Genomic DNA, 17,262 nt, shown 5'->3' on the forward strand with positions numbered 1-17,262 from the left:
TTCATTTTTCGATTAGTTAAAATTTTCGATCATTCAGCCCATTTCAAAAGAGAAATGAACACATAATAAGAAAAATAATCTTCGCCCTAACAGACAAACAAAAATTAGAAATAAACAATTTTTATTTTAGTTTTTCAATGACGTGGACATACCGATCCCATATAACATACACAATTACTTTGTTGGCTATCAGAGACTCAGAATATATTTTCAAGCGCCTCGACCTTCTATTCCAGACACACAGCTACGAACGAAATGTCTTTCTCCACGTGGACTTTCCGTCCTTCTTCTTTCTTTTAAAAGTCTATAGAAACTGCTCTGACTGAACTCATATAGCATTGTTTCATTTTTGTACTATACAATTCAGTGCAGTGAAATTCTATTGAAAAAATGCAAATTTTGCCCATGAACATCCCACTAAGGAACAGGGGCAAACTTTTCACATATCAATGAGTGCAGTCCGATATATGTATTAAGCTCGATGATAAGGGGCCTCCTTTTTATAGCCGAGTCCGAACGGCGTGGAGAGAAGTTTTACATGGCATAGTACCTCACAAATGTTGCCGGCATTAGAGGAGAAAACCACCGCCGAAAATTTTTTGTGATGGTCTCTCTCAGCGTCATAGGCGGACATGCTAACCTCTGCGCTACAGTGGACTCCATTTTGCATTTCATATATTTGCTTTAAAGTCTCCTAGCACGAACTTGGGGCCAAATTCCCGCATATGTGATAGAGGGCGCTTTCGAATCAAACGAAATTTACAAAATAGATGTTATGATCTCGTACTAAATAGATGTTATACCCCTTTTCAAAAACATTTTTATATTAAATTTTTTATAAATTATGATCGACTTAAACATTCGCGTTCTTAAATGTCAAAAATTCTCTTTCAATAAAGAAATACATAATTCACAATAGAGAGATATCGAACGATTTTTCTCTTTTACGTATGCGGTTACTCGGCCCCTGGTGTCTAAGTAAATGCACCTCATTATATGGAAAACATTTTGAAAGCTGCTCTGAAGCCTTAGTCACGCAAACATTTCGGTCGCAGATCATGGAAGTACCAAAAAGACTCGCTAAGTCCTACAGAGTGCCAATCTGATAAAATTTTCTAAACACACAATTTTTTGAATTGATTTTTTTCTTACCATTTAAGTCTTTTACCAATAAAGAGATACATAATTCACAATAGAGAGATTTCGAACGTTTTTATTCGATCACGTATGCGGTAATTCGGCCCCTGATTCATGAATGCCATAAATGTATGACAATTCACAATAGGTTTAGCTTTGATAAACAAACAGTCAGATATTTCAGCAAATGTGAAGGACCCATTATAAACAATGTCCTAAAGATACAGTTATACTTTTTGTACCCAAGCTTAATAGAAATTATGAAAATCATATTGTTCTCAACGCATTCCGTTTACTTTCTACTCGGTTTAAAGAAATGAATTCGATTTATAATGGCTTGTCTAGGTAGATATGTAAAAAACCCTTTGTCTTAAATATTTGACAAATATTTAATAAATGTAACTACCGATTAAGAGCTGTAGTTACATACTCTCTCTTATACTTACATGAAAATGTTGGATAGGCTCTACATCAGCCAGGCTTTAAAATTGTGATTTGTCTTTGTAAATTGCAATAGAAACCCGATTTACACTACAGATGATGTTAGCTAAAATTAACAAAAAGAAAAATAACAAATTAAAACAGGTTTGGCAACACACCAGCACAATAAGAAGTTTATGGTGTATGGAGAAAGTTTTGATTTTATTGTTGCTAGTCGTAAAAAAGTACATACCAGCAAACAAATAGAAAAATATATACTTTAGCCAACTACCTGCATTTTGAGATACATGTATGTGTATGTATGTGTGTATATAGCATTGGGTTATATGCTAATACCTTACCTGCTCTATTGTAGGTAGGTGTGTCAAGCTAAGATTTGAATAAGGATTTTTGCTCTCTTTACACTAATCCACACTGCTTTTGCAAATGAGTTTTTAATGGAGAATTTGGATGCATGTAATTTAAGGTAGATATACTCTTTCTCAAAATCGCCAGATCTTTGAGTTAAGTGTAAAGATTTTTATTATATCTTAGGATCGTCAAAATGAATCTAATATCCAAAATTGAGTTCAAGGGACTGAAGACAAGCCTAGATGGTTATATATTTGTAGGTATAGGGACAGAATATTGTACCTACCTATTTTGCTTTTAAAATAAATGAGGTTTTGTTTTAGCTGAGAACATATTATAAATGTCCTTTAACTACATAAAAGTTTAACTTAACATCGAAAACTCTAAAATTTACAAAGAAGGCCCTGCTTCGCAGCAAGAGTAGACATAAAAATCACCCCCAAAAACAAGGGTGGAGAAAAATAAATTTACTTTGAAAATAATACTAAAATAAAATGAATGGATATAAATTTAAGTCAAATGGGCTTTTGTCCATAGATTAATACTGCTTGATAACGAACCACAGCACACCCTTATCTTTTGATGCCAATGGCAATAGACTGTCAAGTGACAGAGACAGTGATGAATACACCCACCAAATAAAAGTGATACAAATTTACAACGCCTAGAAGTGTAAAAACAAAAAAGTATTGGAACGAATTGCCACTAAATTATATAAATATTTTATTGCTATGGCTAGGGTGATTTTTTAGCTATTATCTTTTTGGCAACATTGGTTTAAACAGCTCACTTGCGTTTCGTGTTTTGTTTCACTGTCAAACATATTCAGTTTGGTCTATAAACCATGAAACGTCTTATGACCTAAACAGAATGAGCGCGTTGGGGAGCGTTGCATTGAAAAATGCAACTCTGCAAACAAATGTTAAAAAAGCAACTCGCAAAACTACTTCAGGTGTGACGATTTGAAAGTTAAAATTTTTTTAACTTTCCTCTTTGATGTTTAAAGCGGATTTAAAAAGGTGGTCTCACGCAAACAGCTGTTAACAGCCGGGCTTGGTTTGACGGTATTAAGATGACAAATTTTTGTTTGCATTCTCTTTGGTGTTATCTACTTTCTCGCATATTCTCTGCTCAGAGAATGTTGTAATACTTCTAAGGGGTAGAGAGAAAGTGGCAGAGGGTACGCCACAGGGGGTATTTTATCACAAATCCTACGGCTGATTACCATTGATAACCTACGATGGATCCCGAATGAGGAGGGATTTGAACTCGTCTGTCACCCGGACGATGTTATAATACTTCTTAGGGGCAGGGACAGGAATCAGCCTTGCAGAAAGGCTGAAAGGGGCCTGGAGATACCATACAACTGGGCTAGACCTAATGTTAACCCAGAGAAGACTGAAATCTGCCTGTTCCCGAGAAAGGCGAAATTTGTCAAATTTTTCATGCCACGTTTCGTCAACAGAACAAATTCGATATCGGACAAGGTCAAATATTTAGGAGTGATCTTGGACGGGAAGTTGAACTGTAAGCGTTACATTCGGGAGCGTACCGAGTAGGGTCACAGATTAACGTGACGGTTCCAAGTGTTGTTGGTACGTCCATGGTCTTGTCCAGGTGTTGTTGCAGTTTTTTGGATCACTACTATGTAGATGAGCTATAGGCTCAAAATGGAGACCGAATCCTAGGAAAAGAATCACGCCAACTAGGAAGAATATTCTATATACCCGACCCTTAGACATACAGATTAAGTAGGAATCAATCGCTACGGCTATAAGACTTAAGGCGATGGAAGAATGAATAGAAGATAGGGGCTGATCATACTATCGCTTCTTGACTATGACAACGATAAGAAACCTGGATGGAATGGAAGAGGCTTCATTTCGAATACCTGATATCGGTTGCGTGGCTGCGACTTTCAATGACGAAACTCTGTTATTACCATGGATGTATCAAAGCTAGAGGACAGGGTGTGGGAGTCTGAGTTCTTTTTATGGAGAGTGAGATCCGTTTCCGAATGCTTTACCATAATACGGTCCTGCAGGAAGTGATCCGTGCGATCAAGTAAAGTGTGAGGTGAATGACACGTTCCGCCATAATAGAGTAAAGAATATAAGAGCAGACACTTTGGTCGTGCCGTCAGTAAACTTGATTTATCTGAAACTTTTTAGGCCTACACACTGTGGAACAGTAAATGGTCGGTCCTACGTGTCCCGTTATGACACCAAAAGCTATACTGACCTCCTTCCTTCTTACTTCCTTTCAGTAACAGCCTCGTCCTCTCGTGATCCGGATCACCCCATATGATTTTCGACGTCCTACCGACTGTTTCGCTGCTCAACAGTGTTAGCGTTTGTCGCCCACGCCCTTAAATCGAACTGCATCAATCCGAAAGGCTACGGGTTAACCAAGTTTATCGACGGCTGTTCTCTGGCCTTTACTGCCAAATCGTCTGCCTTTCATTCCCTTTTGCCCTGTTATGGTCCGGCACCCAAACGATGCGGATTGTGCCATCCTCAGAGAAGGCGTTAATCTCCTTCTACACTGCAAGACTATGCGTGATCTTACCGGTCCAGGTTGTTACCACCATTAGCCATTAGTGTGGTAAAGCCATTGTCCTTTAAATGGCTTTACCACACTTTAAACAGTGTTATTTTCCACCCCAGATATTGGCATAGAATGGAAATTCACTTCGTGTGGGGAAAAAAAGAGTTAGGTTCATATGGCTACTGTATACGGTAGAATAAAGGTGCAAAGATTGCATTATAATCTATTTTTTTTTATTTTTTTTAACATCTTTCATTTCAAATAACAAGTTTTTATTAATGTAATTTTTTTATTGAATTTTTTGCATTTTCATTATTTTTAAGTGTTATTCCAATAAAAATGCTTATTCGCTTACTCATCATCATCATCACCTTCAACCTTGTCGTTGTACATTATCGAATCGACGGTTCGCCCGTCATCATTACCATCATAGTTCAGTTTTAGTTTACTTTTGTGTTCTACGTAGCAAAGAGCAAAGAGGTCGTGGTTATATAGCAGACCTACAAGAGGGTGTGAGGGAGGGGGTCTTAAGCCAATGCTATTTACTCTATGATGAAATGTGGTTTGGTGGTATACTACGCAAAGGTACGCTACATGAATTTCATTTATTCGCTTTGATGTACATACTTTACTTCATTGTGTTTGCTACGACTGTCATTGTTGTTGTTGTTGCTGTCGCTTTTCTTGTCGGTGTCGGTGCTGGCTGGCTGGCATCTACATCAGGCTTGCTGCAAACACACGCACATTTACTCCTCGCTGTTCGTGCTTTTCTCGTGAATAAACCGAATACAAAGACGAACCACCAAATATGGCTGTTTGTAGTCTTCAATTTTCGCGATAAGTGATGGCAACGTTTCGCAAATCAAAAAGAAAGGCCAAACAAAAAAGGCTTGGAATTTAAAAATTCACATAAGCTAATAATTCAATACCAAAATTGAGGCTTCTGGTTTCCCAAAAAGGCAAATATGAGCTGCGGTTTACACGGATGTTTGGGCCCATAATGCAACAAAAATTGAGGCTTATAGGGGACCAAATGGGGATCGGTTCATATGGGGAATGTAAATCTTTATATGAACCTAACCATCTGGAATATATTTGGCGTAGAAACCACTTCAAATATATATGTGTATTTTGTTTGAAGTTTATTGCATGGACTTAACGATTACCAGCAGAAGTTCTTTAGAGCACTTTTCATTTAACTACTATATTTCCAGGATTGCCATGCTGCCTTTTCACAAATTAGTGTGGCCACTATAGAAATACATCTATTGTGAATGACAAAGTTAAATGTAAACGAAATATTTCTCATAAAAAATGTCACACATTTTTTGGCAATAATAATAAGACTTGCAGTGCTTAACTTCTATGTGTTTTATTTTTATCCTTCTCAGCTAATATAGGGCCATTTTAAGAAAAATTGGCTTATCTTATCTAAGAACAGCAGTAAACACAACACACCACGTGTACATATGTAGAGAAAACGCCAAATGGCTAACATTGATGAATGACTACCTTGGTCTTTGAGTTGTACGTTTTTTGTTTTGGCATTTCCAAGCATTCGCTTGAATGTTTACTTCGGTTCTTTATTTTGTTGTTGGTATTGTTGATTTTGTGCATATTTGAATAGCGAAGTCGTCATCATCATCATCATCGTCGTAGTCGTCGTTTTTGTCGTCTCTGAGCAACACAGCAAGCAGAGCCAGCAAAACGAACGAATGAGTGAATGAGTAGAGTACGTACTAATTTTTGTGTGGTATTATAACAGGCCATAGTCGGTTGTATACTATAATAAAAACGGTAGTCTCCTGCCAGAGGCCTTGTTCGCCCAAATGTGTTGGCTGCTTGGCTGACTGACTGGCTGCTTGGTTGGATGGCGGCGGGCTGCTGCTGCTATTATTATTATTTGTTTTTATACTCTTAAGAGGCGATAACATCGTTAGCAGACATTCAATGTGCTGCTGTGTTGGTTTTGTTATTGTTGCTGTCGTATCTGTTGTTGTTGTTGCTTTTCACATTACGGCTCTTTGTTATTATTTTTGCTGTTTTTTCTTCGCTCTTCATCTTCTCCTTGCCGCCCTCTCTCACACTCTGCGTCTCTCTCGCTCTCACTCAGCTTTTGTAGTTTGAAGGAGATTCAAACACATTTTTTTCACATGTTGTTTTTGTTTTCATTGCCATGTTAGTGTACGTGTGTGTGCAAGTCTTTTTTGTTTGATTTGGATTTTTATTTTTGGGTATATAAGTAAACGTTAGTTATGGCGTAGGTAGAGTATAGATTATATTTTAATATTGGATAGATGCATATGAGGTGTATGCATGAATATATATTGGGAAAGATTGATGTTAATGCAAAATACTCATACATTTATGTATGAATATATAACTGGTCGTACATATGAAATTTGTTTTTAGTATAACCATTTCCAGGTGGACTCCATGTGCGTACTATATCATATCTGGACATTAATAAAATATATATGCATTCATCTAAGGTATGTATACAGTATAAGGTACGTGTGTATCTTGGATCTTCCCATTTCTTTGGTTGTTGTTCTAGGTTTCTGTTGCCAAGTGGGGTCTCTTTCTTGTCTGAGTTTTTTTTCTTTTCATTTTTTTGATATTGAATGTATGATGTATGGGGGTTTTTGTTTTCCTTAAACTGAATAATACACATGCATACATCAATATGTATGTACGAATGTCTGTCTATGCAATAGAGTATTTATACGACATCATTTTTACATACAGTTTTTATATATATTTTTTCTCATTTTTAATTTTCTTTATATTTTGCAACCAACACCAAGACTCGTTAACGCCAGACGGACAGAGATAATAAGAAAAGGAAAGACCATAGAAAACATCAAGCGTTAGAAAGAGATAGCAAGAGCAAAATACAAAACATTATTAACAAGCAGCAGCATTGGGGCAACAATACAAAAAAAATTAAAAGACTGTGGGATACAGAGTAGGGGAGACGCTAGAAGGGGTTATACATGTATGTATGCTTAGAGTTCTCCATGAATTAACTTGATTAACAGCGGCCTCGATAAGACAGACATTTACATATGTATATACAAACTTGGGTGTGTTGAAAATGTATGGTCTTACATATGCATGTAGTATGCATACATAAATAAGTAAATAAAACCACACTATTTTTAAATAGTGCAGCATAGCGCTAAAAAGCAATATTTATGTATACATATAACAACGTATTCCTATACATATTTATTATAGCTTAAATATAGAAGAAATCCACTAGCATCTTAAAAATCATAGGGTAACCATGGCAAGAACTTTGTTGTTTCAAATTCATTCGAGAATGTGAATAAGCTTGTGCTCAAAAAACAAGTTTTCTTAAAAAATTTAATAAATTAAAAACCACAATGGTAATAAAGAAATGAAAGGCAGATCAAGGAAACTAATCGCAAAAACTTTGTCACATGAGTCACCTGGCATGTTGGGACCCATGCAGAATCAAATCGATCAAAGAAAATGGTGTAATTTCTTCTTAACGTTCAAAATAATCGAGGAGCATCATCTGGCAATTGCTACGATTTTAGTACTATATAGTGCAGGGCAATGAAATTTGTATGAAAATTACATCTATCCAGGGCAACGAAGTTCTGCATGAATTACAAATGCAGGCTTAAAAAAGAACATCTGTCGTCAGGATTGCCATCATATTTTTTTTACAAATATGTGTGGCCAAACGAAGAAATCTTCTATTGTGAATGCCAACATAAAAACAAAACCAATTATTCATAAAATTGCGTGCACAAATTTAATAAATTTTATTTGACTTCTATGTCCAAACATGTTTGCAAATTTTATTTGTACATTTTGCAAACATATTCACTTTTTTCCACTTTATTGTTTTGACAGGTTAGCAAATGGCGTTACCTCCTCATGACAACAAACAGACTTGCACTGAAAACTTTTGCGTTTAACTTTGGCACTTCCAGTACTAGAATAAAACTCGGTAAATATGACCCCTTTCAAACAAAATCGACAACCCATACAGGAGAAATGGGACGTAGATAAGCTAAATGATAACAATAAACAAAGGCGCAAGAAACATGTATAAGCTCCTGAAGTCTAATAAACGAGTATTTTGTATGGAATTGAAATCTATCCAGTACGACCAATGCTTCTTTATTTAAGTACTGTATAGACAAGCCATGAAGAGCAAAAATAAAACGCAAAAAAGTTTCTGGTGCATGTCGGTTTGTTTGCCATGAGGTTGTAATGCCATTTGCCAACCTATCAAAACCATACAAGGAAAAAGAGTGAAAATAATTGTAAAATTTATAAATAAATTTTTCAAGGCATTTGTGGGCATAGAAATCAAATAAAATATATTAAGATTTGTGCACGCAATTTTATAAATAATTGGTTATAGTATTATATTGCCATTCACAAAGAGGATTTCTTCGGGTGGCCACACTTATTTGTGAAAAACATATCATGGCAATCCTGACGACAGATGTTCTAAATAAGCCGGATTTGAAAAGGTGGTCTCACGCGAACAGCTGTAACCGCTGGCCAGGTTTTACGGTATTACGATGACAGATTTTTTTGCATTCTCTTTGTTATATTCTTTCTCGCATATTCTCTGCTCATGTAGTAACACGTATACATACATGCATACGAATTTCTTTGAGTGTGTTGACAAAACGTTGATCAGCTTGATGACAAGATGGGGGATTGCACCATATGATTTGTGGTTGTTGTACAAATAGGACCACCTTTAATTGTTTCGCTATGCCCTGGTAATTTATCCAGAACTTCGTTGTTCTCGATAGATATAATTTTCATACAATTTTCATTGCTTTGCTTTATATAAATAGTACTAAAATAATACAGCTGAATTCGCCCAAACAACTGTCAAAATACATTATAAAAAATTATGATGAAGAAAATACGAACACATTCCGTAGAAGTGGATCTGAGCTCTGTGAGCAAAATAGTAGCGACATGTCGCTGCGTCAATCAAAATTTAGCGTAAATTTAATTCAAATGTAATTAAATGCTCAAGAAATGATCACTAATCAACAATGCTTTTATGATGTTGACTTTGTTGCGTGTTGTTGTCTGACTTTATTTGTGTTCTGACGAAGACTAGAGTCCGTTGGATTTCGCAATAATTTAATAGGCATAGTTGATGCGAATAATGTCAGTACTAGGCTTTATAAAAAATGGTGAGGAAAAAAAATGCGAACACATTCCATAGAAAAGGCATTGAGTTCTATAAGCAAAATAGGAGCAACATGTCGCTGCGTCAATAAAAATCTCGCTCCAATTAGTATGATTTTTGTTTGTGTAACATTCGCAATCAATTAATGGACAATTTTAGTGTGAATAACCTCAGTATTAGGGTAAAGAGTGGCCGTTTGAAGATATACACCTATTGTGAATGGCCTAGTAAAGTATAAAAAAGGACTGCCATGTTGTTTTTCATAATTATGTGGGACCAACTGAAATAAAGAAGTACATCTATTGTGAATGCTCACAAAGTTCGAACTCTCTATAGAGAAGGTGCAGCTTACAAACTGATATAATACGTACATATTGGTAGAGACGTACAAGACCGATATTACAGTTATAAGGTCGGTCATGTAAGGTCGTGACTGGTTTGAAGATGCAAAAACCTACTTCGAACCATGGATTTGGCAGGCTCTCGACTACAAGGGGTGACATAGATAAACGCTTAAATTAAGCGTGGGCTGGTGCTGTAGATTGTAGGGTGGCAAAGTACAGGACGTCGCTTATGACTTCGGACTGCTGATACAAGTCCTGACTGGTCACTGCAACCTTAGGGCTTTAACTTTGCGATGCACGCAAGGGGAGTCAGACTTCTGCAGTATGTGCGATGACGAGAAGTTTTAGACTGTCAAGCACATTTGCGTCACAGCCCCGTAATAGCAAGGATAAGACATGGGATAATGGGAGAACACTTCTTTCCGTGTCTGGATGCCCTTCAGGCATTTTACTCTCTTGTCCTTCTGGAGTTCTGCCGAGGCCTTAAGTGGCTTACTAAATCATACTGCTATATGTAGCCTTAATGACGCGTAAAGCTAGCCGCTTGAAATTTTGCACAGATTCTTCTTATTGATGTAGTTCGTTTGGGATTGCCGCCATATAAACCGATCCCAGGGTTTGACTTCTAGAGCTCTAACAAATCTCAATTTTCATCCGATTTGCTGAAATTTGGAACAAAGGACTTTATTATGATTTTCAACATCCATGCCAAGTATGATACGCCGAATCGGTCTTTAAACAGATAAAGCCCCCATATAAACCGTTCCTCGGATTTGACTTCTTGCATCCTTAGAAGCCTAAAGTTCACCTGATTCGGTTAAAATTTCATGACTTACAACCTATCTCATGACTTACAACCTCAGTGCCAAGATTTATCCGAATTGGTCAATATGGTGACATAGGCCCCCTAAGTACCGATATCCCGATATGACTTCTTGATACCCAAATAGTTAAGATACGAACCCTGTTAATAAGGGTACATTTTTAGCGCAATCCATGGTGGTGGGTCCGCAAGATTCGTCCCGAACTTAGCACGCTTTCACTTGCTCAAATTAAAGGGTACTTATAGTACCCTTTTTTAATGGAAATGTTTGATATTCTGTGACATTTTTCAAGGAAATGGTAGTTCTTTTTCAGTGAAGTGTTTTTTTTTTGTACCATTTTCCTGTGGAAAATGTATTTTTAGTACACTTTTCCAGTGAAAGAGGCATTTTTAACGGTCTTTCCCAAAGAAAGGATATTTTAATACCAATTTCCAGTGGAAAGTGAATTTTTAGCACCCTTTTCCTGTAGAAAGGGAATATTTAGTACCCTTTTCCAGTGAAAAGTGCCTTTAGTACCTTTTTCCGGCAGAATATGTAGTTTTGGTTTACTTTTCCAGTGAAAAAGTATTTTAGTACCCTTTTCCGGCAGAAAATTTAGTTTTGGTACACTTTTCCAGTGAACCAGGTTTTTTATTACCCCGCCTTCAAAGAAAGGGATAGTTTTAGTACTCTTACACTTCGTCGAAAATACCCCTTTCCAGTGGAAAGGGTATTTTTGTACCATTTTCCCGCAGAAAGAGTACATTTAGTACCCATTTTCAGTGAAAAGTGTTTTTCTTGTACCCTTTTCCCGTGGAAAATGTATTTTTACTACCCTTTTCCAGTGAGAGAGCATTTTTAATAACCTTTCCCACAAGAAAGGTTAATAACTGTTTGCAGAGGGAAGGGGGTTAATAACCTTTTGAAGTAAAAAAGGGCATTTCTAGTTTCCTTATCCAGGGAAAAGGTTATTTCCAGCTCCTTTTTCCCAGTGTAAATTTAATTATTGATACCCTTTTTCAGTGAAAAGGATATTTTAAAAAGACTTCTTGTAAAAAGGTTACTTTTAGTACCCTTTTCAAGTGGAAAGGTTATTTTTAGTTCCCTTTTCAACAGGATTCACTTAGCAAGGTAAGGTGCAAGGAAAAGATGTGAAATGAAAAGTGGATGCGCAATATGCTGAATTTTGTAAGAGAAACTAATTTTTACTGACATTTGTTAACATTCACAATAGCCAGATTTTGACAATCTTAATGATGTTCATGGGGCCTATACACTTTACGTTTTAGTAAGTGACTTAACATCCTTTTAGCATCCTTTCTCAAACATGAGGGAATCTTTATTATCCTTTCTCAAACATGAGGGAATCTTTATTATCCTTTCCTTCGAAAGGTTAGTTTAAGCAACCTTTTTTTTGAAGGAAAAGGTAGTTTTAATATTCTCTCACGAAGAAAAGGCATAGCATTAGCATCTATTCCTTGAAGAAATGAAGTTTCGTAATCTTTCTAATAATCTATATACTAAAACACTTCTTTTCTTTAAGAAATGTTACCTGTAGCACCATTGCAAATTGCAAATTTTGCCCATGAACATTCCACTAAGAAACAGGGGCAAACTTCTCACATATCAATGAGTGCAGTCCGATTCAAGTTTAACCTCAATGATAGGAGACCTCCTTTTTATAGCCGAGTCCGAGCGGGGTGCCTCTTTGGAGAGAAGTTTTACATGGCATGGTACCTCACAAATTTTGTTAGCATTAGGAGGGGAAAACCACCGCTGAAAATGTTCTTCTGATGGTCTCGCCAGGATTCGAACCCTGGCATTCAGCTTCATAGGCATACATGCTAACCTCTACGCTACGGTGGCCTCCTGTAGCACCATTTCTTCTAAGCAAACAGTTTTATTTATTTAGGCAGTTAGTTTGAAATTTTTTAGTACATAATTCAAAAAACTATCGAGCAGAAATTTTGTTACACGTACTGCTAGAAGGTATTTCACAGAAATGCCAAAGCTTTATTTTTTCCCTCTAATAATAAAGGCCACATCTCATTATTTCATTGATTTCCAGATAAATAGTTGATGAAGTTCTATGAGAAACCAGTTTTTTGTTGATGTGTGAAAATCTGCCTTGAGTTTTGACATGAGAGATTTAATAGAACGATTGATTGTACATACATATGTATGTATAACAGTGTATATGGATGTGTGAGCACCAACTTTGAGTCAGCTTCTGTCTCCATACGCAGTTTATTTAGGTTAGCCATGGTCGTTTAAGTGTATTTACTTTGTGATTTTTTTTTGCTTTGTATTGACGGACAACGCAACGCATAAAATTAATCTTTGCACTGCATGGGCTTTCTGTTTGGCGCATTGCGAACTCGGTTTGCCCCCACCACATACAAACACACAGCCAATGAGTTCCCACCAAAAAAAAAAATACACTTAATAAATGTACAAAAACATTTCAGCTACTCTACACCACATTCATTTCCATACAAAATTCATTCGGCCAGTCGGGGCCTGTGACGAGACTCACTGGGGTCTCTGTTGTATGAGTTGTACGCTGGCTTGCTTGCTCGGCTGGTTCGCTCAGTTCTGTTCATCGTCATCGACATCATCATCGTACATTTGTTCGTTTGTTTTGTGTATTCTCATGGGTTTCGCTGGCTGGCTGAAGGCTTACTACACCACTTGTGTATACACAAATTATACATCCGCATAATACATCCAGCCATCCATTTGTTCATACGTCCGTCCGTACGTCGGCCCGTCCATCTTTCAGCCTGTCTGTTCTTCCCTCTTCATCGACCTTACATTCGCACTTTCATGTCTGTTGAAATGTTCGCCGATTCTGATGTTTTATTGCGTCTTCCCATTTTCACAGTATTCTTTCTTTTTTTTTTTTTCATTGTGACGCTTTCTCCTTGTGTCTGTATCTCTTGCTGCGAGTTCTTAGTTCTCTTTGGATTGTCTACATGTTAAGCTTATTATTATTTGTTGTCATTGAACACACTAACAACAATGCACATACATGCATCTACATTTTTATTTGTTGTAAAATACTTTGTATTATGCTTAGTAAAGGTAGGGTTAGAAAGCCTTGGGCTATATCACCCAAAACACTGGGGTGAAATTTGAAATGAATTGCTAACCCGTACAGAGGGGGAAGAAAAATAGTTATTTAGGTAAGGGGGAGGGAGCTGGGAAAACTTAACGAATAAGATTTAAAAAGATATAAAAAAAGAACAAAATTTTACAAAAGAAACAAGATTGAATTAATAAAAACAAAAGCGATAAGAAATAATAAGTATAAAATGAATACAAAAAAAAATCTACAAACACAAGGAGTTTTAAACACCCATTATAAGTGGATGTATCTGCACTTAAAGTTATAACAATATCCAAAATCAAAAAAATAATTTTTTTAAAATGTTCTATAAAAATAAAATGTTTAAAAAATTTAAAAAAAAAAAATAAAAGTTTGTAAAAATTTTCTATAGAAAAAGGTTAAAGAACTTTAGATAAGTCTTTAAATAGACTCACACAAACAAAATTAGTCCATTGTTATACAATCGTATTAAAGCCAAACTTTCCCTAAGGAGCGGGAACTAAAACTATGCCTCCCCGAGGAAAGGGCAATAAAACTATGCATTCCCTGAGAAAATGGCAATAAATCTATGCTTCGCCTAAGGAAAGCAAATTAAAACCAACCCTTTCCCTAAGAAAAGGGTGTTTAAATTACCCACCATAAGAAAAGGACAATAAATAAAACTATGTTTCCCCAAGGAGGCCACCGTAGCGCAGAGGTTAGCATGTCCGCCTATGACACAGAACGCCTGGCGAGACCATCAGAAAAAATTTGCAGCGGTGGTTTTCCCCTCCTAATGCTGGCAAAATTTGTGAGGTACTATGCCATGTAAAACTTCTCTCCAAAGAGGTGTCTCACTGCGGCACGCCGGATTCGGACTCGGCCATAAAATGGAGGCCCCTTATCATTGAGCTTAAACTTGAATCGGACTGCACTCATTGATATGTGAGAAGTTTGCCCCTGTTCCTTAAAAGAATGCTCATGGGCAAAATTTGCATTTGCAATGCTTAGCCAAGGGAAGGGCAATAAAACTATGCTTTTCACTTTCTCTAAGGAAAGAGATCAAAAACCACCCTTTTCCTAAGGAAAGAGTATTAAAAGTACCCTCACCATAAGGAAAAACTAAAAGAACTACCCTTCTCCAAGGAAAGGGTACAGTACTAGAGCTACCCTTTCCCTAACGAAAGGGTACTAGAACTACCCTTTCAGTAAGGAAAGGGTACTATAGGTATCCTGTCCCTAGCGACATGGTACTAGAACTACCCTACCTAAGGAAAGGGTACTAGAACAACCCTTTCACTAAGGAAAACGCACTAGAACTACCCTTTGCTTAAGAAAAACGTACTATAGCTACCCTCTCCCAAAGTAGGGATACTGGAACTACCCTTTCTATAAGGAAACGGTACTTGAACTACCCTTTTCTTAAGGAAAGGATACTGGAACTGCCCTTTCCTCAAGGAAATGTTACTGTAACTACCCTTTCCCTAAGGAAAGTGTACTGCAACTACCCTTTCCCTAAGGAAAGGGTACTAGAACTACCCTTTTACTAAGGAAAAAGTACTAGAATTACCCTTTCCCAAAGAAAGGGTACTATAACTACCCTTTCCCTAAGGAAAGGGAACTTGAACTACCCTTTTCCTAAGGAAAGGGTACTATAACTATCCCTTCCATAAGGAAAGGGTAATAGAAGTACCCTTTCCCTAAGGAAAGGGTACTAGATCTAACCTTTTCATAAGGAAAAGGTACTAAAACTACCCTTGCCTCAGAAAAGGGTACTAAAATTAACCTTGGCCTAAGAAAATGGTACTAGAACTACCCTTTTCCTAAGAAAAGGGTACTATAAGTATCCCTTCCCTAAGGAAAGGATAATAGAAGTACCCTTTCCCTAAGAAAAATGTACTAGAACTAGCCTTTCCATAAGGAAAAGTTTCTAAAACTACCCTTGCCTAAGAAAAGGGTACTAAAATTAACCTTGCCTAAGAAAAGGGTACTAAAATTAACCTTGCCCTAAGGAAAGGCTACTAGAATTATACTTTCCCTAAGGAAAGGGAACTAGAACTACCGTTTCCCTAAGGAAAGGTTACTAAAACTACCCCTTCCCTTAACAAAGGTTGCTAAAACTACACTTTCCCTAAGGAAAGGGTACAAGAAAACTCTTTCCCTAAGGAAAGGGTATTAGAACCAGCCTTTCATAAGGAAAGGGTACTGGAGCTAGCCTTTCCATAAGGAAAGGGTACTAGAATTAGCCTTTCCATAAGGAAAGGGTACTAGAACTAGCCTTTCCCTAAGGAAATGGTACTAAAACTACCCCTTCCGAAGCAAAGGGTATTAAAACTAACCTTGCCCTAAGGCAAGGATACTACGACTACACTTTCCTTAAGGAAATGATACTAGAATTACCCTTTCCCCCAAAAAAGGATACTAGAAATTCCTTTTTCCAAGGAAAAGAGTGCTAGAATTATCCTTTCCCTTAGGAAAGGATGCTAGAACTACCTTTTCCTTAAGGAAAGGGTACTAAAACTAGCCTTTCCTTAAGGAAAGGGTACTTAAACTACTCTTTCCCTAAGCAATGGTTACTAAAACTACGCTTCCCTAAGCAAAGGGGACTACAACTACCTTTCTCTAAGGAAAGGAGACTAAAACTACCTTTCCCTAAGGAATGTGTTCTAAAACTACCCTTTACCTCAGGAAAGGGTACTAGAACTAGTCTTTTCATAAGGAAAGGGTACTTGAACTACTTTTTTCCTAAGGGAAGGGTAATAGAAGTACCCTTTCCCTAAGGAAAGGGTACTAGAACTACCCTTTCCCTAAGGAAAAGGTGCTATAACTACCCTTTCCCTAAGAAAAGGTTACTATAACTAGCCTTTTCATAAGGAGAGGGTACTAAAACAACCCTTCGCTAAGAAAAGGGTACTATAACTTCCCTTTCCCTAAGAAAATTGTACTGGAACTACCCTTTCCCTAAGGAAAAGGTGCTAGAACTACCCTTTCCTTAATGAAAGTGTACTAAAACTATCCTTCCCTAAGCAAAGGGTACTAAAACTATCCTTTCCCTATTGAAAGGGTACTAGAACTATTATTTTCCTATGGAAAGTGTACTAAATCTACGCTTTCCCTATGGAAAGGGTACTAGATCTACCTTTTCCCTAAGGAAAGGATACTAGAACTACCATTTTCCTAAGAAAAGGGTACTAAACCTATCCTTTCCCCATGGAAAGGGTTCTAGAACTACCTTTTCCTAAGTAAAGGGTACTAGAACTAGCCCTTCCATGAGCAAAGAATGATATATAGTTTAAGGGTTTTAAATGATGATTGCAGATTACTGTGGTTTAAGAAACCTTATTAGTCTAA

The 17,262-nt window shown here is 37.0% G+C and overlaps 1 protein-coding gene across 1 annotated transcript in view; it reads right to left on the minus strand.

Moving 5' to 3' along the window:
- Window positions 1-17,262, minus strand: part of LOC106085054 (protein hairless) — a 135,369-nt gene that overhangs the window by 39,693 nt on the left and 78,414 nt on the right. The window contains exon 4 of the mRNA XM_013249083.2: window positions 1,584-1,684. The gene's annotated coding sequence lies outside the window, so the exon portion shown is untranslated. The remainder of the gene's footprint in view (window positions 1-1,583; window positions 1,685-17,262) is intronic.

This window comes from Stomoxys calcitrans, chromosome 4, assembly GCF_963082655.1.
Source record: "Stomoxys calcitrans chromosome 4, idStoCalc2.1, whole genome shotgun sequence".
Lineage (NCBI taxonomy): Eukaryota > Metazoa > Arthropoda > Insecta > Diptera > Muscidae > Stomoxys > Stomoxys calcitrans.